General features: G+C 42.5%; 1 protein-coding gene across 2 annotated transcripts in view; it reads right to left on the bottom strand.

Moving 5' to 3' along the window:
• Nucleotides 1-27386, bottom strand: part of ST6GALNAC3 (ST6 N-acetylgalactosaminide alpha-2,6-sialyltransferase 3) — a 458212-nt gene that overhangs the window by 412163 nt on the left and 18663 nt on the right. The gene's annotated exons all lie outside the window — the stretch shown is intronic.

The raw sequence follows: 27386 nt of genomic DNA, 5'->3' as shown, positions 1-27386 counted from the left end.
GGTTTACACAGACATTTATTTCCCATAGTTTGGAGATTGGAAAGTTCAAGATCAATGTGCTGCAGATCCACTGTCTGGCTCACAGATAGCTACCTTCTTGATGGATCCTCACATGGCTCAGAGACAGAGACAGGTATAGACAAAGAGACAAAAGGATAAAGACAGAGATAGAGAGAAAGAGACAGAAAGACAAAGACAGACACAGAGAGAAAGAGAGGGAGGGGAGGGGAGGGGAGGGGAGGGGAGGGGAGGGGAGGGGAGGGGAGGGGAGGGGAGGGGAGGGGAGGGGAGGGGAGGGGAGGGGAGGGGAGGGGAGGGGAGGGGAGGGGAGGGGAGGGGAGGGGAGGGGAGGGGAGGGGAGGGGAGGGAAAGCAAACTCTCCCATGTCTCTCCTCATAAGGGAATCAATGCCATCCTAAAGGCTCTATCCTCATGATACAATTACCTCCCATGGGCCCTGTCTATAAATACCATCGCTCTGGGGATTGGGGTTTCAACATATAAATTTGGGGCGGACAGGAACATGCAGTCATAATAGTTACCATGTACCCCTTCACCACCACCTGTTAAAAAAGAGTTGGAAATTCATATTTTTCAGACAATGCAGGTACAGAATCACTCCGTTGCCCATAAAGCGTTACTAATGGCCGGGGATCCCCATGGCCGCTTTTCACTTTGATTAAAAGTCCAAGACCCAGGCGCAGTCAGTCCTCCCCAGAGGGAGCTGTTTGGGTCCATCCCTGCTGTTTGGGCGCCTGTGACACCGGCTTCCTTGTTCACACATCCACCCACATCTTTGAGGACATGCATTTCATGTAGTTCATCTCAATAAGAACACAAAAATCTTACAGAGGATCCCAGAAACCTATTTCCTACCTCAAAACCTCCCTTTTGAAAGCATCACTGCAGAACTGAGAAACTCTGACCTTTGCTGTTGTCATTTCTTACATGCTCATAGCAGGTTTTGGAAGTACAGGATCTAGTTTACTGAAGGCATGAAGGTTCCACACCTCCTGGACTCCAGGAGGCGAGTAAGACAGTTAAAAAAGATCCCGGCTGGAGCTGTTTAGAACTACCACTGGAATGTCCACTGGGTGCTAGGTACTGAATATGCAACTTCTTGTTAAATTCTTAGCATAACATAGCAAAGTAGATAGTGTTATCCCCTGGTTACAGTAAGTTAATGCAAACACGGAGCAGTGACATCATTTTCTCAGAATAAAGGTGGAGCTGGGCCTCAGTCTCGTGGTTCTGACTGAAGGCCCACACTGTTTCTTCTGTTAGATGTTGCTTCTCAGAGCAACAATCAGAGAACAGTGTCCTTTATGTGAGTAAGTGGATGCTCACTTGATTTAGGGGAAAAATGTACTGCATCATGAAATGTATTCACTTATGTCAGTAAGAGACATTCGTTCTCACCAAAGGGAGGTTGGGGAGCAAGAAACACGTTTCCCTTTAGGACATCGCTTACCAAATGTCATGGTTAGTAATTAATTCCATTTGAAAAGGGGCCTAAGGTTAATGAGTGAGTGAGAGAAAAAAGGAAAGAACTGTAGGGGAGAGGCATAAACACATGCAATAAAGAGGTGGGAGGGCATGGAGAGAAAAAGTATTAGGAACACAGAAGGCTTTTGTGTTCTGTTTCTCTTGAAATATTAGAAGTAACTTCCTTATCAGCAAAACTCTTAAAACAGACCTCTGAAAACATCTTTCAAGGCAAAGAAATGAGGCTCCATACTATCTGAGGGGTTCTATATTAACTTAAGTCTTGCAAATCCAATAAGATTTCTGGACAGAATCTCAGGGGACTGCGCTGTCTCCAACAGCAGCAGGAAGATTTACAGTAACTGGATATGGCTTCTCAGCAGGGTCTGCTCAATTGGCTCCATCTATCTATCTAAATAGGATTCTGACATAGAAACTGGGAATAAAAGTAGGAGACTGGTGTGGCCGGTGTCAGTGAATACCTTAGCTTGCACACAAGTGGTATTTAAAAATGCATCCAGATAAAGTAGGTCTCGGTGTTAAGGAGAAGGCAGAGAGGCAAAAAGGTATTGCCCCCAGATCTGAAAAAGCTGGGAAGATGCCAGATGCAGTCAACAAGATTTTGAACCCAGATACAAAGGGTCTGCTGCCTGTTGATGGGAAACACATGCCTTTGTAGCACAGAGAAACCCGCTTCTGATCTTCCCAGTGTAATCTAGGTACTAAAATAAGACGACAAAGGATGCTTTATGGCTCTTTCCAGATGGACCACAGAGCCCTGTATTGCAAGTTAAAAGGGGTTCAGTGTGCATCTGAGTCCCAGGCCACCATTTATATTCTAATCATGAGTTGTCGGTGTTTCATCATTCCACTGTATCTGCACCTAAACCTTTTCAAATCCTCAGATCCTGCCGCAGTCATGACCAGCTGGGTGGGACGCAGTGCAGACACAGCCCAGAAACACAATGAGACATCTTCCCACAGAAGGAGAGGCTCAGAAGGAAGTAAACGGATTGGGCTGGACACTAAATGATTATATAACTTACAGCATACTTCTAAATCACACCTTCAAGGAGACATGAAATACACCGTGTAGTGAGAAATAAAACTTATTTCATGTTTCACGTTGTAATGTAACTATCTCAGTCTCACACTTGGCCATTGTTTCTTGCAATTGTCTGGAAGTTAAATACATCTTTCAGGGTTCTAGGTCAAGAAAAGAGTGGGACTCCCACAAAGATCTTGTCTCATGTACATTCCAATGATAAGGTATTCCAAATTTGCTGTTGAGTCTTGGAAAATTCAGGTAAGAACAGGTCAGGTAAATAAAAGCCCAGATACACACACACACACACACACACACACACACACATACACACACACACTCTTTTGAGTCATTAAATTTAAAGTCTTTCCCTCACCAGATCTTTCACAGCATGTACCAGTTTGGCCATCCTGGCTGTGGGAAAATGGTCATCAAGACTCTGCAGCTCCCCGTGACCCAGCAACTAAACAGTGAATTGCAATGTATGTTCACCGCTGGTCCAGGGAGATGCCCAGCCAGCCAGTAGTGTGCTCAGTGGCTATGCTCTTACCCCACCCACAAGCAAGGAATGAAAGTCCCACTTTCACTTCCTGTCCCATGTTACAACCACCTCTAGTAGCTGAATTACTTGTTCATTTGCGTCATGGAGATTACTGCAGTTCTTGTAGAGTCACACGGTGTGCAGGCCCTTTTTATGCAGATAAATCAGAGAGACAGACTCCTGGTCTCCTGGAATCACACACTGAAAGGCTGGGAGTGACAACTAAACCAACGGCTTAGGACCAGCATCCCAGCTGAAACAGAGGCAGAGGAGACCTGGAGCACTACGGAACACCTAACCTAGCTGAGAAAGGCAAGGTGACAGAGGGTGGTCCTGAGACACATTAACACAGTTCGGTTTGGCCGGTGAGTAGGGAACTGGAGCTGGAAAGGGGAAAGCAAGAAATGAAGCTGAAGAATTGGCAGAAGCCAGAAAACTCGGGTCCTTGCAGGCCACGTAAAGGATCCTAAGAGAAAGAACCTTTGTGTTCTAGAAAGATCACACTGGCTATATTGAAGAGAATGGCCTAGAGAAGAGCAAGGCTAGAGGCAACGAGGGAGGAAGCGGGGCAACTGAGGCAGGCATAGATGGAGAGATGACTGTGTCCTGAGCTAGGGCCAGAGCAGAGGGTATGGAGAGAAGAGAGTGCTCCCAAAAGGATTCAGTGGTGGAACAGACAGGGCCTGGGTACTGACTATATGGGGGATGCAAGAGAGAGTCATCAAGGATAGTTTGCCGGGGTACCTGACTTGGAGAAGTGAGAGGACATTAGCAGCATTCCCTAAGATTTGAAGATAAAACAAGCCAAACAAATGTGGGAGGAGGAAGAGTCTGGGTCCCCCTGAGGACATGCTGAGCTCTGAGGCACCTGCAGGGCAGCCCAGTGCCATCATTCAGGAGAAAATGATGTCAGGAGAGGGAGTGGTGCAGAAGATATAAATTTGGGTGTCATCAGTCTAAAGATGGTAAATGAAGCCACAAGCATGGATGGGATCATCCAAGGAGAGTAAAAGGGGGAGGGGAGGGGAGGGGAGGAGAGGGGAGGGGGAGGGGAGGGGAGGGGAGGGGAGGGGAGGGGAGGGGAGGGGAGGGGAGGGGAGGGGAGGGGAGGGGAAAAGGGAGGGAAGAAGATTGAGATCAGAACCATGAGGTCATTCACACAAGGGGCTGGCTGACCTAGAGAGAGGCCCCTGCTGAGGAGTCCCAGAGAAAGGTCAGATGAGGCAAAGCGCCAACCAGCAGCCACTTGGTAATCAACAGCCTCAGTGCCTAAAACCTGAGTGAGATCTGATTAGTGAGCCCAGGACCACGACAGCAAGGACTGAGGAGGAGAGGGGAAGTCCTAGGTGGTGAGGGGATTAAATTCACTCAACCTTCAGCTCTACGAATGGATTACCACAGACAGAAACCGTGTTGGCCACTTCCCCATCAAATAGGTTGAGGGGCCTGTCCCAGAAAAATATAATGCAAGCCACGGATGTAAACCACACTTGCCATTTAAAATTCCCTAGCCCAGCCGGGCGTGGCTCAGCAGTTGAGCGTCGACCTAGGATCCAGGTGATCAGGGTTCGATTCCCGGTCAGGGCACATGCCCGGGTTGCGGGCTGCAGCCGATCAATGCTTCTCTCATCATTGATGTTTCTATCTCTCTCTCTCCCTCTCCCTTCCTCTCTCTGAGATCAATAAAGATATATTAATAATAAAAAAATAAAATTCCCTAGTAGTTACATTAAAATAATTCAGGTGAAATTGAATTTAATATTATACTTTATCTAACCTAATATATCAAAACATTACCGCCCGGCCGGGCGTGGCTCAGCGGTTGAGCGTCAACCTGGGATCCAGGCGATTGGGGTTCGATTCCTGGTCAGGGCACATGCCCGGGTTGCGGGCTCGATCAATGACTCTCTCATCATTGATGTTTCTATCTCTCTCTCCTTCTCCTTTCCTCTCTCTGAAATCAATAAAATATATTTTTAAAAAAACAAACAAAAAAAAAACATTACCATTCACTAAGTAATCAATATAAAAATTATCAATGAGGTATTTTACTTTTTTCGACATTAAGTCTTTGAAATCCAGTGTCTTACTCTTACAGCACATCTCCTTCAGACTTGGCCACATTTCAAGTGCTCAGTAGCCACATGGAGCTGGGGGCTACAGTATGGACAATGCAGGATTTACAGTTTGCATACAAACACTTTGCCTTTCCCCAAATCTTAATGAAACAAATAAAAAGCCTGAAGAAATATGTGATCATCAGAAGCTCTCTGAAAGTTCTAGGTAGCAAGCAGGATGTCAAATGAAGGAAAATTGAGACAGGGAGCTTTTTTTAAAACACCGTCACAAGAGAGAGAAGTTGGGGTCAGGCTGACCTCATGCATGGCTGAACCATACAGCAGATGGCAGCTGCTGGGGAATGGAGATCAGGGATGGCTGCCTGTTTAGCAATAATTTGATACAGCTTTTTAATGCACTGCAGGTGGAGTGGTGTGTTTTCCCATCAAGGGACATGCTACATTATGCAAGGTCAGGTAGGGGAGGATTGCAACTTGCCTGCGGAGACAGGCCCCTCCCTGGCCCTGCCAATGCCATCCAAAAAGATTTCTATAACAAACTTCTCAAAAATCTTTTAGTCATCTCTTCATCTCACCTTGAAAAGGTGTGTGTGTGATTTCCTTGTCATGGGAACACTAACAGGACTCAGTTTCCCGGCTCTCTACTTCCATCTCATCAGCAGCGAGGCGGGCTCCCCAAGAAAGAAGGGCAGACAGAAGAATTGAACTGCCCAGCTCAAGATCACCTGGTACTCCAGTAATCAGTCACGAGCCCAGCGCAATTTTGCAGGCCTCACTTCAGCTTTTGAGGCCTCACGGCTGCATCTGAAACTACGAACATTCATTTTCTCTTTAGATAACCCCAGAAGTTAGTGAGAAGCCCTCACCCCTGAGAGAGGAAAAGGATGAAATGTTGATGCTTAAACCTAGGAAACAGAAGTAGCTGTTTGCCTACCCCTCCAGCCTGGTCCTTACCTTCCCCACCTCCTGTTTTATACTCTGGTAATACCACATGGCTGGGGCTCCTGTCTCGCTCTCTTGCTCTCTCTCTCTCTCTCTCTCTCTCTCTCTCTCACACACACACACACACACACACACACACACCCCTAAGAGAAGAGGGAAAGTAGTGTTTATGTAGTTAAAAGACCAGGCTTTGAAGACAAATCCAAATCCCACTACTGACATTTGCTAGCTGTGTGACCTTGAGCAAATAACCTGACCTCTGCAAGTGAGTTTCCTTATCTGAAAAATGGGGAGAATAGCCATGCCAACTTACACAGACCTGACAGGATTAAAATGAGTTGATGTGTTACACTAAGTGTATTAGAAATAAAAAAGAGTAGAGCTGGGCCTGGAACACACCAAGGAGCATATGATTGCCATCATCTATTACACACTCTTGGGTGTTCAATGACTAGTAGCGATGATTATTGTTATAAAAATCCCTCCTCCTTCCTTCAAAGCTACCTTAGCTATCACTTCATTCTTCTGGCTTTCCCAGTCAATGCCACCCTCCCAGCCCGCTGCGTGCCCCCACGAAAGCCTACTCACGCCCTCACATAGATTGACGGCCCTCCCCGGGTACTGGTGCTGCCCCGTCTTCCCATTCTTAACTCAATGGTACTGTATATAGTAACTATCTGCTTATGTATTTGTTACTTTCCCTACAGTGCTGCTGCTTTTAATGTGCAGACGAATACCCTGGGATCTTGTTAAAATGCAGCTTTTCATTCAGGAGATGCAGGATGGGGCCTGAGCTTCTGCATTTCTAACAAATTTCCAAGTGATGCTCCCTGGACCACACTCAAAGCAGCAATGATACGACCACAGGCTCTGCCAGGGCAAGGACTGTAAGCTGTTTGCTCTGGGTGTTGCCAGCCCTCATCTCAGTCCCTGGCGCATAGTGGATGCTCAGCCAACTCTGGCAGGATTGACTGAAAATTATGCTATCCGTTCCTGGAGCTCAGGAGCCACCTTTGCAGCTCGCCCACACACCCAGAAAGTGTGAGGTGCTTTGAGGTCAAGTGCCTCTTCTCAAGCATTATCACCCCCATATTAAACTTACCTGAAAATCCATGTTTAGTCGGGAGTAACTCTGGGGTGTGAAAACACTATACTGTAGGGTCACCATCTCCAATGAGAGGTAACGCCTCCCAGCATACACAGGGACACATGTGACCCGGAGGTACCAGGACAACAAAGATTTTGCTCACGTTACAAAATCATACTTTTCTTTAACTGCCCATGGTGAAGAAGCATGGAGGAGGGGAGAGCACACCCCATCCAGAACCAGAAGATCTGGATTTAAAGCCCAGCTTTCGTTTATATATTTATTAACTTCTTTGTATGCACACGGCACACTTCCAGATTCTGAGAAAATGGAAATTCTCAGCCCTCAGAGAACTACCCTCTCAACAGAGGAAGGGAGATGGTGCACTTACAAACTACATACACACACACAATATATTGTCATGAGTGCTAAATGCTCAGATGGGAAAATAAAGCAGGACCAAAGGACTGAGAGTGTCAGGGAGGCAGGGTGACATGGAAGGTGGCTCTGAGGAGATAAAATTTGAGCAGACACTGAAAGAAAAAGGGAGTAAGCCATGCACAGATATCTGAGGGAGGAAAGCCCCAGGCATGTTTAAGAAACAGCAAAAAGGCGGTCTGGCTGGAGCAGATTGAGTGAGGCAGGGAGAGGAGAGGGAGTCGGAGATGGAAGGCCAAAGGGCAGGAAAGAGATCTGGATATTTCTTTCTGAGTGAGATATAAACTTCCTGGAGGGCTCTTATGAAGACTAGTGTGATCTAACCCACATTTTTAAGGCCTCTCTGGCTGCAGTGGGGAGGCGAGGGTAGACACATGGAGACCAGATGGGAGGCTTCAGCATCCACGGTCCAGGTGAGAGAGGGTGTGAGTGAGGGGGTGATGACAGAGATCCCAAGAGGACTTGCTGATAGAATGCGTGAAAAAACCGAGGTAACACCATGGTTTGGGCCCTAGAACTTGGTGTGATAAGCAGAATAATGGCCCCCAAAGATATCCACATCCTGATCTCCAAACCTGTGAACATGGCAAAAGGGACTTGCAGATGTGATTAAGTTAAGGATGTTTGGATGGAGACATTCTCCTGGATTATTTGGGTGGATCCAATATAATCTCAAGAGTCCTTAGAAAAGAAAGATGGAGGCAGAATGGTCAGAGTGAGAGACGATGTGATGATGAAAGCAGAGGTCAAAGTGATGCAGGGCCAGGAGTCATGGACTGAGAGCAGCCTCTAGAGGCCGGAAAAGGTGAGGAAACAGGTTCTCCCCTAGAGCCTCCAGAAGCAGCGCAGCCCTGCCAACCCATTTTAGACTTCTGACCTCCAGAACCATGAGGTAATACACTTTGTGTTGCTTTAAATTGGTGGTAATTTGTTACAGCAGCAATAGGAAACTAATACTCCTACATTCACTGCGATGCTTTTTATTGACACAGCACTGGAGAAGGGGCAGGAATCCGGAGTTCTGTTAGATAACGCTGGATTTGAGGCGCCTGTGTTCTATCCCAGTGGAGATAACAAGTCAGTAGATGGCAACTGAACCTGCAGCTTAGAGGGAGACTGGAACTTCATACGGCCTTCAGCAAGTCCCTTAATTTCTCTGAGTTTACGTGTCTTTTGTAAAGTTAGGATTTATATCTTCTTTATCTATCTCAAGGATCAAAGGAGACATTTTGTGCAAATGTTCAAAGTGTGCCACGAATACAAAGCATTTACTATTCTATAAATTGGTCTCTAATCCAAAAGCAATGGGAGTCATTTTTCAGAAACTTCTTAAAGTCTTCTGTCTCCACAAAGATCATCACCACATCCCATCAAGCTCCAGGGAATGCAGACAGCAGTACCTGGGGCAAAGAATGGCCATAATTCTCACAGAAACAACAGATCACCCGGGGCATTCCCAAGGAACAGAGCTACAAGAAAAAACCCCACCCTCCACCCTCTCACCACCAGCCAGACTCTGACTAGCTCATAGCCAACAGCCTAGGGATAGGGAAGTGTACTTGATTTCCTGCTCAATAATTAGTGAGTTTTAAAGGGTCTTAGAGACCAGTAGAGAAGTCCAATCTCCCACCGAGCAGGATTCCTTTGTTCATTTATTGTGCACCACTTGCGGAGCACTGGCTCTGTTCGAGAATCTCCAGGTGGAGTGGAACAGGAAGGCTGGTGCTCAGGGAACCTACTCCTCCTACAACCCCTCACCTGCCTTGTGAGGGAGGCACTGGCTCTTCACAAGGCTCTGGACCCACCACTTACAGGTGCCCTTGGGGCAATTTCTAAACCTACTTGAATCTCAAATTCATCATCTATAAAATAAAATAGGGATTATAATCCCCTGGAAGCATTTAGCATAGTACTTAGTATTCATTAAAGGCCCAATGAGTGGCTGCCTTAATTGCTATAGTTATAGTTGTTAAAGTATCGCCTAAATTTTTTTTAAATAAACAGCCTGAAATATGTCTCAGTGAAAAATCCAGTACGAAGAGTAATTAAAATACCTCCTCCTCCTGACAACTTTAAACTACTTGAGGGCAGATTTTATTACCCATCTTCATTTCCCTTCCAGATCAAATATGCCCAATTCCTTTACCATCCCTCAGAAAACCCAACTCCCAGAATTCCTACCCATCCTCACTGCTTGTTCTTAGGTGTATTATGTTTAGCCGTGGCCCTCTTAAAAAATAGCCCTCGATGGAACACAGTGGTCTCACCAATGCCAAGTATAACAGAGTTGTTATAGAGTAAATAGCTAGCGTTAAAGGACTTAACAATCATTGTTTCAATTATTCATGAGCAGCCATTCCAAAGATCTGTAACAAGTTTAGTGTGAAATTTCACTGAAGTACAAATGTGGATCTTCCAGATGACTCAGCTCATGTTTGGGAGACTTCCTGAGGTTCCAGGGGCCCAGCATCTTCCTGGCAAAATAGGATTCAGTTCCTGTCCTCAGATGCAATAATGCCTGTGACGCGATTACAAACTCGGGTTCCTTGTGAAAACTTCCCATCAAGTTAGAGAAGATACTTTAGTAAGACTGTATTCACACACACACACACAAAGGCTTTGCACAGGAACCATATGATCCCTAATAGAAATATGATTTGGGATAAACAAGGATCCATATAAACATTTCCATATTTATAAATTTGAAGGTTTGTGAGGGCCTCTAACTGCATCTTTCATAAATGTCATGTATCCTCTATATACATATCAATTTAGTTAAGGAATGCTCTAGACCTTCTGCCTTTGAAATTGGCAGCATAGTATATACAGAACTGAATGAAGAGGCAGGTCCCTAAGTTCCAGATCCAGCTCTGCCAGGCAAGGCCTGACCCTGGGAAACTGCTGCTCTTCTGCGTTTCATTATCCCTGCCTATGAAATGAGAAGTGAGATGAAATCAGGGATTCTTAGCCTGCTGTCCAGAGACAGAAAGGTCAGAAGACATGCTTACTCACCAAAGTTTTAAAGATGTGAATATGTATGTACATTTTTAGGGTAAAAGAGCCATAGCGTTTATCAAATTCTAGGCATTGTGGTAACTGGTTTACGTAATAAGACCCATAAGAATTGCAGCTACCTGCAAACTTAGTATGTGCTTCCTAAATATTTTGCTGAATCATAACATTTCTATGTACTAGGTACTACTTTTCATTTCTATGAAGTAGGTACATCTTTACCATTTTATTGATAAGAAAGTTGAGATTGAGAAAGATCAGGTGACTTGCTTGAAGCTACCCAGCATGTAACTAGCAGAGGTGGGATTTCCACACAGGTATGAATCCATGGGGCCTCTTCTTATCCGCTGTATAGCACTGCCTCCCCATCAGCTCAGTAACTAGGCAACTGGACTAGTTGGCTATCACACCACAGTGTGGAAATGTGTTAACTTTGCCCATTTTCAGGCTAGCACTTTCTCAACTCTCAGCGGTGGTTGGCAGAGACTGTTCGTTCAAATGAGCAGGCCCAGAGGCCAGGCCCAAGAGCGGGTGCTGCCATTAGCAAAGCTGCTCACCCCAAGAGCTGGTGAGGCAGCAAAGACAGAATTAGGAAAGTGCAGTTGGTCATGCTTGTCAATAAACCACATTTTTTATTTATGCTAATACTAATGCTGTTTATATCAAAAAGAAATAAGATCTGAGTGGGCTGCGAAGACTCAGATGAGAGAGAATGCTACAGGTAAAATTTCTCAAGTTTTTACACTCGAATCCATAAATTATCTTATTAAGGTGTTTCTGCTTATGTAGCAAAGTTTCCTTAGATCACACTTTCCTTCTCGGGAAATGTTAGATGAAATAAACTCCTCCTGTTCCTTTGTCTCCTCAAACTAAACTAGAGGATAATTGACTGTTCATGAATTAACAAGTTCTGAGGCCCATTTACAGTCAAAAGATGGGCCTAAGGCAGAATTATAATATAAGTCTATAAATATCTGCACACACACAGAGAAAAAATAATTTTACATGAGTAACAGAAAGTAACTCTGGCTAGTTTAAACAAAAAGTCAGGACCGGAGATTTTTTAGAGGAATGCTATTATATCATGGAACCCAAGGCTAAGAGATATGCCGGGAAAGGTCTAGAACCTGGGCCTGGAGCCCAAGGAAGACCCGGGAATGTGTTCACTCTCTCTGATTTCACATAACATCCCTCCGTGGAGTGGCTTCGTTCCTCCATTTCTGTGCCTCGGGCCACGTGACAGAACACAGACTCCAACTGCTCTTCACTTCACAGGTCCTCTGTCTCAGCCACCAGGAGAGAAACTAGCTTTTCTTTCTCAATTCCAATTCTACACCCCAAGGAGTCAGATAAGAAAACCCCCCAGATCAATCACCTGTGGTTGAGACACAGAGTAGCCTAATGCAACATGTAGTAACCATGGAGATAGAATAAGCAATTTCCAGAACAGGGAGGGATCTAAAAGAGTGGCAGTCAAGTTACAGGCCAATGAAATAGTATGTGTCCCCTACACATCCTTCCTGAGATAGACACTTAAGTGGACAGAAAACTTCTAGCTCACGAAGAAGTTGCTAGGAGCCCTCACGACCCAGCGCCTGGCCCCCGCTCTTTCCTACCTGGGGCGCCTTCGCCTGGCTCTGAGCTCCAGGCACTGCATCTCCTTCTCGGCTCTGCAATGATGGGAGCTCCTTCTCACTTGAAGACCTCTCCAAATGAAGCCACCTGTACTCTCCCTCCCCCTCACCTCCCCACCTCCCCTCAGCCTATCTTCTACCGACACTTCTCCATGACACCCATCCCAGACCAGAGCAGTGGTCACAGCTGCAATGACAGGGCTGTGTGGCTTGGCAGTTGATGCTTTTTCTTTCCTATCGCACTATAAACTTAATGAGGGCAGGGCCTGACTCTCCCACTGGGCCTAGTGTACACAGTGCCTTGCCACAGTCGAGGCTCGAAAAATATTTCAATGCAGATTTTTGAGTAGGGGAAAAAAAAGAGAGTAGTGAACCAGGCCAAATCCTAAACTTTGAAATGTAATGGTCTCCAAAAGGTAGGAGTGGCCTAGAATCAAATAAAATGTTTCTTACACCTCATTTTCCAACTCAGAACACTTACATAGACAGGAACCAATTGGCAGGTGATGGCTGGCAAGGAAACCCCAGAGGCACAAGGGACGCTTTGTTACACCAAGGCAACCCTGAAAACAAAGTCAAACTGTGGTCCACCGAGAAGCGGGATTTCTGCAGTCAGGGAAGCCAAGTATACGTTCCTGTCCCCAATGCCTTTCTCAAAACGGGTTATTAGCCACTCGTCTGAAAACCAAAAATCTCAAAACATCAAGGTTCCTTTCAACTTAAAATCAAAAGATACATTACCAAACGACCATTCCCTAAGACCCGCAGGCACTGTTACATGTAAATGACTCTTTCTGTGGTTTTAACATGGAGTGTGGCTTCAGAATACTATTGGCATGTGATAAATTTAAATTCTTTTCCTTCTGACATGTAAAAAAAGTTACGGCTCCTCCAAATCAGTCATGAATTATTGGGGGCGGGGGGTAGCTACACAGTTTACTTAGAGACATACTAAAATACACTGACATGCAGAAAATATACAAAAACCAAGCCTAAGCTCCGAGGGCCAAATTTCCACCATGGAATGCCTGAAAATATATCCTGAAACATCATACACCTAACAAGTGATCCTATAGTAGCAGTCTCATTTATTTTTCCTTTAAAAAACAAAACATAATTCTAAAAGGTACAGGGCAAAATATGAACTGTGGCATTATTTTAAGTGAAGACAAAGCTGCCATGTCAATTATCTGCTGCTGTGGAGATAGACTCTCAATCTCAGCACACTTGGGACTCCTCAGGATATCTCTTCAAGCTCTTAGATCCAAAAGAGGAAACTTAGCATTTACATACAGTCCTCAATCTGTCGCTTTCTTTACTAGTTCTTTCCATGTAGGTCTCTTCTTCAACTGCACAAATATTATCTTTTATAGGTAATACAGAGTATTTAATTATACACCCTCCTTTTTCATAAGATTTGCATTTTTTAATGAGGGGAAAGAATAGGTTCATTGTAGAAGCTATAAAATCAGGGAAAATAGAAAGGAGAAAATAAGCACCTCCCATCCCATTGCTCAGGGGTTTAGTTTACACTATTCCTGGTCTGGTGCAGGGTAGGACAGTCCTTGTTCTAAGAAAGTAATTGATAGTCAACTACACACGTAATGAATTTCAATTTTGGTAAGTGCTACAAAAAAAAGGTTCAGGATAGGGTATTATGAAAACTAATTATCTGTTTAGTGTCCATGCTTCCTACATTTTTTCAGAGCAATTATAAAATATAAATCCATTTTATCCACCTGGGATTGGATAGTGCATACTGTTTGACGATGGAAACTGAATTCATCATCTTCAAAGCTAACTTCTACAGACAAAGCAGTTGTTTGTCTTAAACTTTCCCTCAGAAATTCCAGGAAATTACAGTGAGCAAGACAGCGATCACCAAGTTGCAAACTGCCACAGATGAAACCAAGGAATTATGTTTTCCAGATCTTCCTGAAGCAGTCAAATAACCTCTGGCCAAAAGAGAACCATCACTGAGAACTGGATGAGGTCATCAAAAGTACGATGAAAACTACAAAGAACACATTCCAGATTCTTTTATTTTTCAGGGTCTTGCAAATGTATTAAAACTGTTCATCAACCATTATTTCATCAGAGTCCTGGGTTTGCAGGAGAGGCCCCATAACAAAGTCATTTGGGAACTCCTCCATCTGACCTACCTTTTAAGATCCAGGAACCCTTCAACCCCATTCCCAATAGAAATACAAATCTCTCACCAAGACACCTGCAAATTTCTAGGTGAAGCCCTGCTCTATGGTCAAACTCCACCCACAGGATTTTATTTCCATATCTGCTTTCTCTGTTCAACTCCACATTAATCTACACACAAAAGTTCAAAACCTTCCTTAATTTCCATAAAATAATCTACTCAAAAAACATTTAAAAATAAAATTAGAGTTACTAAAATATCGTAGGTCACAAAAACTAGATAGCACACAGCAAGCTAAATTAAAATCTCATATTAGACATTAAGTTCCTAATATCTCTAGGAAATTCTTTTTGATCTTTTATTTTATTTTATGTTTTTTAATTCTCAACCAAGGATATTTTTTCCATTGCATTTCAAAGAGAGTGGAGGGGAGAGAGAGAGAGAGAGAGAGAAACATCAACGTGAGAGAGACACACATCGACTGGCTACTTCTCGCATGCGCCCTTGGCCAGAATCAAAGCTGGGACCCTTCAGTCCGCGGGCCGACACTCTAACCACTGAGCCATGTAGGCCAGGGCTCTTTCTTTTAGGACACATAGCAACCAGTCTTCTGCCATCTTTCCAGATTCTCTCTCTCTTCCTTCTCTTGTCTCTGCTACTCCTCTATTTTCTTCACCACCCCTGCCCAGGTCTGAACACAACACAAATTCCTTTTACTTTCTTATATTCAAAAGATGAACCATCTCTGTGTCTTGCCCCCCCACCCCACTGTTTTCAGTGTTTTACCATCTACTTCACATGACCTATCGCAGTATTTCCCAAACAAGGGCAGTTCCCTCCCTAAAGGAAAGTCTGCTTTCAGCTACTAAAATTATAACATTTTCTCCTTTTTACATATTGTGTTTGTAGGAATCAAAGACCATGATGAGGCAGCCTTGTTACTCCAAGACCATCCACCGATGGGTACCTGCAACTTGTCTACACAGCCTGTTCCTTCAAGACTCATCTTCAACTCTTCGGACTCTCGGGTCTGTAAGAGCCTGTAGAGATTATTTAATACAACCTTTTCATGCACGACAGTGCAGTGAGCTGACTTTCCCAAGTCCACAGTGCAAACTGATAGCAAGTTTGCATTTTGCCAGGTGTCCATCTCTCCCAGGACAGTGCTGTTTGTAAGGCTTACTCACACACACTTCTGAACTTAACAGAGTCATTGTATTATTAATTCAGGCAACTCAAAGACAGTGCAAAACACAAAAGTTTCAAGTTCATTTTTGAAATGTATTTAGGTACTGGTTTCTACCTCTTTTATAAAGAAGGCAAAGTTTTCTAGTTCACAATAAGTGACATTATTCAAATTCCCCTGGGAATATCAATATCCAGGTTTACATTCACATTAAGGTGCATAAAGTGTAGGTAACTGTGATCAGATTTTTCCCTGAGGGCAAGATTCCAGGGGAGGAGAGGATGTGAAGGATATAAGGGTACTAAAAGAATGAGAAGAAGTTATCATGAGCCCTTATGGGTAGAAGAAAGGAAGAGAGAGAGAGGAACCAGCCCTGTTGGTTTTCATCCAGACAAACACAAGCAAGCAAACAAATTAAACTTCAAAGATAATTCTCAGCTTACTGCCTAATCTTCTCATAGTCTATATTACAGGTTTAAAAACAAATGTACAACTTAGTACATTTTCAAATACTTTCAAACGGCCATTAATTTTTACAGTGGAAATTTACCTTAATAATTTGTAAGTAGAGGAAACCATAGAAGAGCAGCAACGTGATCCCTTTCTAAACCCGTGTTTGAAAGGACACACGCCCAGCCTTAACCTTCTCAGTCAGGTCCTGCACGTCAGGAGAAATTTCCCATCTCCGTTTTCAGGGAAGAATGACTTCACCCAAAGTGTGCCCAGGCTCTGCATGGTGCCCTGGCAGGCCGGCAATGCCAAGAGCGAGCAGTACAGACGCAGCCTCCGCCTCTCCCTGTGCAGCCCGAGTCCGGATCTGCCAGGCCAGAGAGCAACCTGGCTTCTCCAAAACGCTGCAGCAAGGCAGTCAGGCGCCAAGCAGGGCGCACTGCTCACTGGACAGGGCCACCAATCACCTCCAGAAGGCAAAGACAAGACTTCACTGCTTGTCCTTCGAACAGAACATTCCAGAATAACTTATAGAAAGCTCTCAGATAACGAACCCCTTTGACCAATTATTTCCCAGCTCTTGATAACAAATGACGGATGCCTGGTCCTTGGCTTTCATGCCCTCACCACCTCAGCTCAGTTTACAGGAGGCTTTGGTTTTCTGCATGGAAACGCAAAGCTGCTCTGACTCAAGGAGTCTCCTGTTACTCGAAACAGGGAGGGAACTGTGAGAGCACAACCAGAGACAAAGTCAGCAAATATTTTATTCACTTTTTTGTAACTGGCCAATTTCTGTTCACGTTGGTGGAAGTCATACATATCAAGACAACGTAAACCGTAACACCAAACGAGGTCTGGGGACAGTTTGTTCTCTTTATAACTAGGACTGCACGTTATGTATGATTCCTCCCAGCAACACAAAGGCTGCACCAGGCCTGTCAGTGAAACTATAAATCATCTAATTAAATAATAAGAAAACAGAGTCAATGAAACCCCTCATAGTGGCAGCTTTCTGATTAGCGGTCACACTGCTGTGGACTAAGGAAGCCTAAAGGAAAATGTTCCATTCTTTTCCCTGCAAAAAATTTCATTTTCTTCAGACATCAGACACACACACACACATACACACACATCTGCGGATTTGAAAACTCACTGTATTAGTTCTTTTTTCAAAATGACAGACACTTTTGTAAATACCTAACCCACTATACCTAATGGTTACTGAGATTTTCTTTTTCCTCCCTCCTAGGATCTTTATTTCAATCAAAGAATTTAAATTGCCGGAAAATATTTTAGAGCCTCTACCTCCCAAGGCTCAGAAAGCTGAGTAGGTGAAGATAGTACCTTTGCTTAGGACACCTCTCCAATCACGGGTAATTCTGCACAATTACTTTGTGTCTTTTTTAACCATATTGCAAAGTTCCAGTGAGGAGCAAACAGAACTTGGCTGAACACAGTTCCATCCTAGAACCTGGGTTCCAGGGCTATCTCTGTTCATAATGGAGAAGGCTTGGATTTGCAGAGTAACAATGTGATTAGACAAGAAAGGTGGTGTATCGCACAGCTGGGGCTCCTAGGAGAAAAATGGACAAAGACCGTGCATTGTGGTGCAGAAGGAAGGAAAGGGGGGGAAGAACCTAGACCTGCCGCAGAAGGTCCCATTCTCCACACCGCACCTTCCCGTGAGCCTAAACATACAGGCTGCACGCTCACGGGGCGGCATGGGCACAGGAGGTGGGCTGGGCGGCGGGACAAGAGGAAAGAGGACACAGTCACAAGAAGGTGCCTACTGATTAGTAGGGAAGAAACTGGAAACAGGAGCAAGCAAACAGAAAGAGGACCCTGCATACCAAGAATAACAAGAAGACAGGACAGCACCAGGCACAAGGACATTTACAAGGCAAGGAGATAATCATGGTAGCAAGAGAGCAGGCTCTGGGTAAGAATGCATTCTCCAGTGCAGGCCAATGTGGACGGAGCACTGCTTCTACCTCCGAAGGCTGTGACCCGGGCAAGGTACCGAACCCCTCAAAGCCTCCCTTCCCTCCTCAGTGAAATGACCATAAAACAGGACAGATATCATTGGGTTATTACTGATTATTGTGAGATAAAATAAGAATGCACCTAAAGAATGATGTGCTTGATTAATACTTAATCGTATTGTAAAGTCTCAGTGAAGCGCAAACAGAACTTGGCTGAACACTGTTCCTTTATTCTCATTGGGGTGCAGAAGAAAAAGGGGGGAAAGAACTTATATCTGCCACAGAAGATCTGCCTTTATTCTCATTGGCTATTGATTGCCCTCACAGGATTAGTCAGAGAAGGTAATCTGGAATGAGGGGTGGAGTCCACTTGGACTTGAAGACATGCAGGAGCCTCAGCTGCAAACGGGCAACGAAACTTCCCTCCTTGATCAAGTAAACCCTCCCAGTTGTTGGAGACCCTGAATGAGGCCTGTGTTTCTCTCCATGAACTCATGACTAAGGAGCATATGATGATTATTCTTCGGGCTCACAGGAAGGGAAAACCAGAAGTTAATGTCTCAGGAAGGGAGCAAGAAACTGACTGCAGGCTCTTTAGAATGTACAAAGCTTGGGCAAAGGGAGAGAAACATCTCTGTTCCCCTTTCAGAGTGCATGCGTCCACACACACATTTCCCATGACAACAGCAAAGAGGCTGGGGAAGGAACGACACTTAGGAAGTGCCACGAGTTTATTTATTTATCTATGAATGCACACTGATTGCAGTCACTGTTCTTGGTCCCAGGCTCCCATTGTTGTTCATACGTCCACTCTCTCCCATCCAAAACTGAACGTTCCTAATATTGGAATTAGGGATTTTTTTCCTTGCCTATATCAAAAATAAAAATAAAAAAGGATTTTGCCGCCGTCACCCTGCCTCACCCACCCATCGCCATGACTATTTCGGCTCATGAGGAACTTGGCAGCACCATGGGATGCCTGCTCAGAGGCCTCCAAGGCTGTCAGCAGATCACACAGAGGGCGTACTCATCCCAAACACACCGCTGAGGTCAAAGCAAAGATCAAGATTCACTCACAGAGCTCAGTGTCTGGAAGCATAGAGTAGGAAGGGAAATGGTGACTTTTCCTAGGTCATTTTTCATGGACTTAGCAAAACTCAGCTCCGTCTGTACCTCTTGCCCTAATCAACACTGTTCAGGCCATTTTTTTAAAGAAAGAGGACTAGAGAGGAAACAAAGATTTGCTCTGAAAGAGAATGGTCTGTTAATACGTACAAGAAATACAACAATAATGCCAATAATAGCAGCAAATAACACTCATTAAGCATTCACTATGTAACAGGCCCTGTGACTAAACACTTTGCATAAATCGGCTCATTTAGTCCTTACTGTCCCAAAATAAAGTAGGTACTGCTATTGTACTTCCAGATGGGAAAAGTGAGGGTTAGAGATGTCACATCACTGGGTGAACCAGAAAGTGAACTATAGGGGATAGGCTTAAAAAGACCTATAATATAACACATCAAAAATTATCCATGACATCTCAAGAGGCTACAGGGCCCACAAAAACATAGACAACATTGCTTTCTGCCAGGTAGTTTTGCCTTAATAGTTAAACATTACATATTGCAATGATGATGTGGGGGTTCAATCTCTATTACTGAAAACACCAAACTATAGAAAAGGTATACAATGCAATTTTATCAGGATAAGTTCAAGTGTGTGAAACAGGAAACCCTACTTAAAGTGGCTTAGACAATAAAAGAAACATATTAGCTCATGTAACAAAAAAAAATCCTGCAGTAAAATAGACTTTAGAGATGTTTGATCAGTACTCCAGCTCAGTCCCTTTAATTCTTTCGCCTCCTTCTTACGTCTGCTTTATCCTTAAGCTGGCTTTCCTCATGGGAGCAAAATAGCTGCAGCAGTTCCAGGCCTCACATGGGCAACCCAGGCCATTCTGAACAAGAGAAATTTTCTCTTTCTCCCACCATCGAAGAAAAGTCCTGGGTTTCATTCTGATTCAACCAACTTAGGGCACACTGACCAGAGAACTCATCAACACAGATAGGAAAAATGCTATGCACTAAGTAAGGCCTAGGTGAATTCTGCCCACCACTCCACAGGAGGATGGTATTAAAAGATGGGTCAATGCCAATCAGGGCCCATCTCTCCCAAATTAAGAGGCTGCTATGAAATGAGGTATAAGATAGTTCCCAAAAGAATCATCTAGATGCTATCAGGAAAAGAAGAGGTAGGTGCTAAGAAAGTAAAAACAAATGTCCCCCACTGCAACTGTATCACTTTACTAACAAAAAGTGTGCCAAATACAGAGGTTGGAAGGATCATAAACACTTTAGAACAATTTACATTTAATTTTGTGTGCAGAGGTGGTAAAATGCTAGGGGGATGGTATTTACTTAAATAGGCTCAACATTCCTTTTGCTGATATGCACCATTACCACCTTCAAAATTAGAGTCAGTGCAGACTTCCAAATCTCCATTAGGCTGGTGACAAATTCCAAATTAGCAAGAGCCCTCTGCATTAGCAACATTTTCCTGATCAAATTCTCCCCATTCAATTTTGATTTCCATGAGATATGTTTTCCTTTCAATGAACTCCCCAGCATCACTGTGAACTCAAGATGCCCTGCAGCAAGGCAGTACAGTCGAACAGTTAAGATCACAAGCAATGGGAACACTGGGCTAAGTACGAGCTCTGCCTCTTAGCGGCTTCGAAATCCCAAGTTATTTAACGCCTAAATTTCCTCACCTGCAAGTGAGGATAATAACAGCATTTATCTCATAAAGTGGGGATTAAAATGAGATGTTATACTTAAAGCACTTAGTACACATCCTAGAATAGTGACTCAGGTTAGATCTTTTACTCATACAAATTTTCAATTCATGTTAGTGCTCTGAGCCATTTTTTTAATCTTACAAATAAATGGACTAATTAAAAGAAAAAAGTCTCATCTGCATTCATCATTATCATGAAATAATATATGATTTATTAACTGCTTACTATGTTCAAGGCACTAGGCTAGGTGAGTTTTATATATATATATGAATTCTAAGTAACAAATATTGTTATTTGACAAAAGAGAAAACTAAGGCTCAAAGAGGTTAAGAAATTTGCCTAATGCCACAGAGCTAGAAAGTAGCAGAGCAAACCCCTGAACACAGATCAGTCTGATTCCAAAGCTCATACTCTTTCCTAGTTACCTGACAAGTCTATTTTCTCCAGCAAGTGAAGAACTGTCTTTCATAAAAGAAGGCTAATCTCCCCAGTTTAATAAAAACGAAAGAAAAAAAGAAAATTGTTTAAAGTGGCGTTTGTACAATGATTTTAGGAAATGTAATAGCCAGATGATAATAGCACTAGCAATCCAGGATGTATTTTATGGGGCTATTAATATATGCCTTGAGTGGTCAAAGGCTTCGCCACTCACTTGAGGCAAGTAGTAATGGCCAATAAAACTTGCCTTGTCGTGTCTTAATGCCATATTATATCATCACACTTGTAATGAAATGCTCTTAAACTTCAGTGTTATCAGAAAAGAAAAAGTGGTGGTTAAACAAGCTAGCAAAGTGAGGAGGGAATGTAGAAAAGTGGAAAGAGCTCCGAGCTAAGACCTTGGTCTGACTCTGCTATGCACCCGTGTGACCTTGAGCACATCTCAGATCACGGGATCCTGGTATCTCCATCTATAAATTGGCTTCATTGTGACAGGCTAAAGCCTCTTCTAGTTTCAAACGGTCTATAAATCTACAGGGAATTTCATTCATTCAACAACAGCTCATGGAGCACAAACCAGGTACACCTGTGCCCGGAGCTGAGGACACAGCAGTGACCAAGGCAGAAGTCCTGTCTCTGATGCTGGAATTCAGGTGAATGGATGGCTAGAGTTGAAGTACAGCTCTGCTTTGTAACTTTCTCTTCTTATATAACACAAAAATGTCCAGGCAAATGTAATAAAACTTTGATAATAGTTGAGTTTGGGGTAATGAGGTGGGGGAATTCTTTGCATTCTCTCTCTCTACTTTTTTGATGTTTGAACTTTTTCATCTAAAAAAAAAAATAAGATAGACAGATGAGAAAACTTTAGGAGGACTTCTGCTTCTAATAATAACCCTCTATGCTAAATAAGCCTTCCCATCAAAGACAAGTAAAAAAAAAAATAGACAAAATATTTATTAAATGTTTAAAAACATCCAAAGCCAACAAAATTGGGGGAAGGAAAAGAATGGGAAGAAGAATCCAATGAGGAAAAAGGGAAGGCAGCCCAGGTGGCCTTTTGGACCTGTTTTCTCTCAAAGGATGCTTTGAGGGGCAAGGGTAATAGAGATTTGTGCTCACAGTCTGCTGAGGATGGGGGAAGTAGACCTGGGCATTTGCTTGGGTTAGGATGTCCCAAGAGCCGCATGCACCCTAGCAGGAAGAGAGAACAGAAAGCTCACAGGCTCTTGCGAAGGACCATGGTTTATCTTCAAACCATCTTCATCTCTGAATCTGAAATCAGGTGCTTCTAGAGTGCTAATTCCCCACATACTTGTAGAAGCAAACGTAAATTCCTTCTAGAGTTGGATAACGTTGACTTCAAATTGTATCAATGCTACAATTTGTCTGTAAACAACCGTGCAAACACAATGTCTCACCCACGATTAAAAATAACAAGCATGTGAAGAGATAAGATGTAAGTAAAAACCAGCAGAAACAACAGAAATAGAAATAGACCCACAGAGCTCCAGATTTGGAATTATCTGAAACAGATTTTTTGTTAAAAGTTCTACTATGTGTAGGAAGATAAAATTACAAGGTTGAGAATTTCAGCATAGAAAGGTGCAGTAGGCTAAATAGAGGTATCCTAAAGATATGTCCATGTTTTAATCCCTGGGACCCTTGAATATTACCTTAGGTGACAAAGGAGTGAATATTGCTTTATATGGGAAAAGATCTGACTAAATTACAGGTGCTGAAAGGAGGAGTTTGTCCTGCATTATGCAAGTGAGCCCTAAAGCAAGCACATATGTCCTCATAAAAGAGTAGCAGAGGTAGTTTTAAGACACAGAGAAGAAGGCAATGTGAAGTGGAATAGAGAGGGATGTGGTCCAAAACAAGGAACGCTGACAGCCAGGATGAGATGGAAGAGGCAAGGAATGGAACCTCCAGAGGCAGTGTGGCCCTGATGACACCTTGATTTCAGGCTTATAGACTACAGAACTGTAACAAAATACTTTTCTATTGTTTTAGGCTATCCAGTTTTTAGTAATATACTAAATTATTATAAATCCCCTAGGAAATTAAGATAAATGGGAAACTCAAAAGAGGGAGAGGAACCAAATAGAAAATTTAAACCTAAAAATATATTAACTAAAATTAATAACTTAATGACTAAATTTAACTCTAAAATAATAGATATAGCTGGCGCAGGAATTAGAAGTCAGAACAGCTATAGTGAAGCACAGAATGACAAAAGAAGGGAAAATGCAGGATAAGACACATTATATGATATAGAGAGAAGGTAGTTAAGCCCAAGTAATTAATAAACTAAATATAAGTACTTATAGTCCAAGGAGGAGAGGAGAATAAATAGAGCAGAGCAATATTTGACAAGATTATAGCTGAGAACTTTTCAAAACTAAATAATGGTATCTGGCCTTAGAACAAGCTAAGACAAGCAGACCTAGAAACCCCAAGTGTGATAAATAAAATGAAAACTTCATCTAGGCACATTATAAAACTGATGAACACCACAAAGCCAAAAACTAAAATATGCCAAAGGGGGGGGGGGGGGGAAGGAAGCCAGAAGTAAGCGAATTCTTTAAAGTGCTGAAAGAACATAATTGACAACCTAGAATTCTATGCCCAGAGAAAATATACTTAAGAATGATGGTGAAATAAAGACATTTCAGAAAAACAAAAACTGAAAGAATTTATCACTAGCAGACCTACAATAAAGGAAATACTAAAGGGTATTTGTTCTTCAGACAAAAAGAAAGTGATCCCAGATGGAAGCTCCATTAAATACATGAGTAAATCAAAATAAATAATGATTGTGTAAAGAATAATAATATCTTGGGCATTTGAAATGTACAAGGTAAAATACACAACAGCGACATAAGCCAAGGCAGACATAAATGGTGTTGTAGTGTTCTGAAGCGTAAATCAAGGGTGCATACTAAAATCTCTAATATAACCATCAAAATAAAAATAAAAGAATGCAAATTTCCAAGTTCATAGAGAGAAAATGTAGAATGGTAAAAAAGCGAACAAATTCAACTCAAAAGAAGAAAGGAAAATTGGGAACACAGAACAAGTTGGACTAAAAAAAAGCACTTAATATGGTAGTAAATTTCAAACCAACTATGCATGTAATTACATTAAAAGTAAATGAACTAAAAGATTCAATTAAACGATAAAGGTTGTCAAACTTCGCAATGTGCTATATACAAGAGACAGATCTAAAACATAAGGATATAGAAATGTTGGAACTGAAAAGATTTTTTTTAATGATATACTAGGCAAACAGTACTAATTAAAGGAAAGCTGGTGTGGTTTTACTACTTTCAGACAAAGTATACTTTATAGTAAAATCTCTTACGAGGTGTATGGAGAATCACATCGAAATGTCAAAAGGTTCAGTTCACCAGTAAGATATACCGACTTCAAGTTGCTATGTATGTAATAATAGTTCCAAAATATGTAGAGGTAAAATTGAGAGAAATACAAGAAAAAGACAGTTCTACAACCATAGTATAAAATTTGAACATACCTCTATCAGAAACCTATGGGACAAATAAGACAAAAGAAATCAGTGAGGCCCTGGCAGATTTGGCTCAGATGTCAGAGTTTCGGCCTGAGGACTGAAGGGTCCCGGGTTTGATTCTGGCCAAGGGCACATACCTGGGTTGCTTGCAGGCTCGATCCCAGGCCCTGGTCAAGGCATGTGCTGGAGGCAACCAATCGATGTGTCTCTCTCACATCAAAGTTCCTCGGTCCCTCCCTCTCTCTCTCTCTCTCTCCCTCCCTCCCTCCCTCCCCCTTCCACTCTCTCTGAAAAGCAGTGGAAAAAATATTTTCAGGGGAGGATTAAAAAAAAGAAAGAAGAAAGAAATCAGTGAGGATAAAGAAAATTTGAAGAACATAAACAGCAAACTTTACCAAATAAACAAATAGAAAAAATAGAGAATACACATTATTTTCAAGTACATTGCAAACATGTACAAAAATGGGCCATGTGCTGTGAAACCAAACAATTCTCAATATATTTTTAAGTACTGAAATCAGAATATGTTCTTTGCCCGGCCGGCCATGGCTCAGCGGTTGAGCATCAACCTAGGATCCAGGTGATCGCCGCTCGATTCCCGGTCAGGGCACATGCCCGGGTTGCGGACTCGATCCCCAGTCGGGGGCGTGCAGGAGGCAGCCAGCCGATCAATGACTCTCTCATCACTGATGTTTCTATCTCTCTCTCCCTCTCCCTTCCTCTCTCTGAAATCAATAAAGATATATTTTAAAAAAAAAGAATATGTTCTTTGCTCACAATGTAATAAAGCTAAAAATCAACAAAATGACAGAAAATCCCCAGCAGAAATTGGAAAACACTTTTTTTCCACTTGGGAAACAATTTTTAATTAAATTTATTTGCATGACATTAGTTAATTAGATTATGTAGTTTTCGAGTGCAGAGTGCTAAGTTTCCAGTCTGGTACTCCCTTCTATGTTGTCCTGCCTCTCTTTCCTTGTCTTTGACCTATTCTACAACTATTTAAATTGTACAAAACTGATAACAATACAAATGCTTCGTTCTTGTCCACAGAAATGCAAATTGGTGGTATCTATGGAATGCAATGGATTATCATGGCCATGCGGACAGATTCATTTGCATTTGCTCATAAACTCATTTCAGCATCCCTTGTTACCTGTCTATGTGCAGTCTTTATTCTTTGAACCAGTTGCAATACCTTGATAACTTATTTGTTCTCTCATTAATGAGTTCAATGAATGGTGGGACCTGGAGAGTTTTATGCTAATCGATATAAGCCAGTCCAAAAAAAACAAATATCACATGATCTGAGTAATATGTGGAATCCAGTGAACAAAATAAACTGATGAACAACATAGATCCAGAGACATAAAAGCATGGAACAGACTAACCAACCTCAGAGGAAAGGCAGAGAAGGCAGGGGTGGGTGGGTGGGGAGAGATTAACCTAAGAACATACATGCTTAACCTATGGACACAGACAATAGTGTGGTGAAGGCCTCAGGGGAAGGGTGCAAGGTGGAGGAAATCAATGCGGGGAAGAAAGGGGACATTTGTAATACTTTCAACAATAAACAAATTTAAAAAAATAAATAAAACTTATGAACTGTTAAAAAAAACCCACTTCTGACACGTTCATTTTATAGTTGTATGAGAGTAATGATATTACTTTTTTTTTTTAACTTATCCTTTAACATCACTAAGGCTGAAGATACATATATTATGCCCTATCAATTCCACCCCCCAGCACACAACCAACAAACCAACAGAAATGCATGCCTATGTGCCCAAGAGACGTGTGCAAGAATGTTCATACCATCATTATTTAGAACAGCTAAAAACCAGAAACACCCTAGATATCCACCAAGGTTCAAGAGGGCAAACTGTGGTGTATTCAAATAATAAAATACAGCAAGTAAGATAAATAAATGACAGCTACACAACACAGGGATGAACCTCAGAAACATAATGTCGGTTTAAAAAAAAAAAAGGAGAACTTTACTGTATGACTCCATCTATATGAAATTCCAAACACATACAAAACTAAACCAGTGTTTAGCAATATACTTAGGTAACAACACTTATAGTAATAACTTTTTTGCTTTTCTTTATAAAGTTAAGACTGTGGTCTCCTTGAGGGGAGTGACAGGTAAGGATTAGGAAGAGGTAGGAGTGCTTCTGGGACACCTGCCTTGTCCTGGCTTCACCTCAGTATCGGTAACAAGCACAAACATATTAACAAGCATAAACATATTCCTTTTATGATAAACCGCAGGGCTACTTGATTTGTCTTGTGAACTGTCCTTAATGTGCATTATCTTTCACAATAAAGAAAACGTTTAAAAAAAAAAAAAAGACTTTAGGGAGTGAAAGACCCAAGAGCCAATTAGAGACAAAAACTACAGTATTCACCGTATTGTCCAACAAACAAGTTTTCCTCATTAATATTCCAAGTCATTAAAGAAATAGCCTTCAGAGACTATTTTCTAATCCCCCAAAGCAGTAAAATAAATGCAATAAGCTGCTGAAAAGACAAGAAGCCTAAAAGTTTGGCGCCGGGACTGTTTTACTCTTAAGAGGCTTGC

This window comes from Miniopterus natalensis, chromosome 9 (assembly GCF_054644295.1).
Source record: "Miniopterus natalensis isolate mMinNat1 chromosome 9, mMinNat1.hap1, whole genome shotgun sequence".
Lineage (NCBI taxonomy): Eukaryota > Metazoa > Chordata > Mammalia > Chiroptera > Miniopteridae > Miniopterus > Miniopterus natalensis.
The sequence above is the reverse complement of the archived record's forward strand: the minus strand, read 5'-3'. Positions and strand labels throughout refer to the sequence as shown.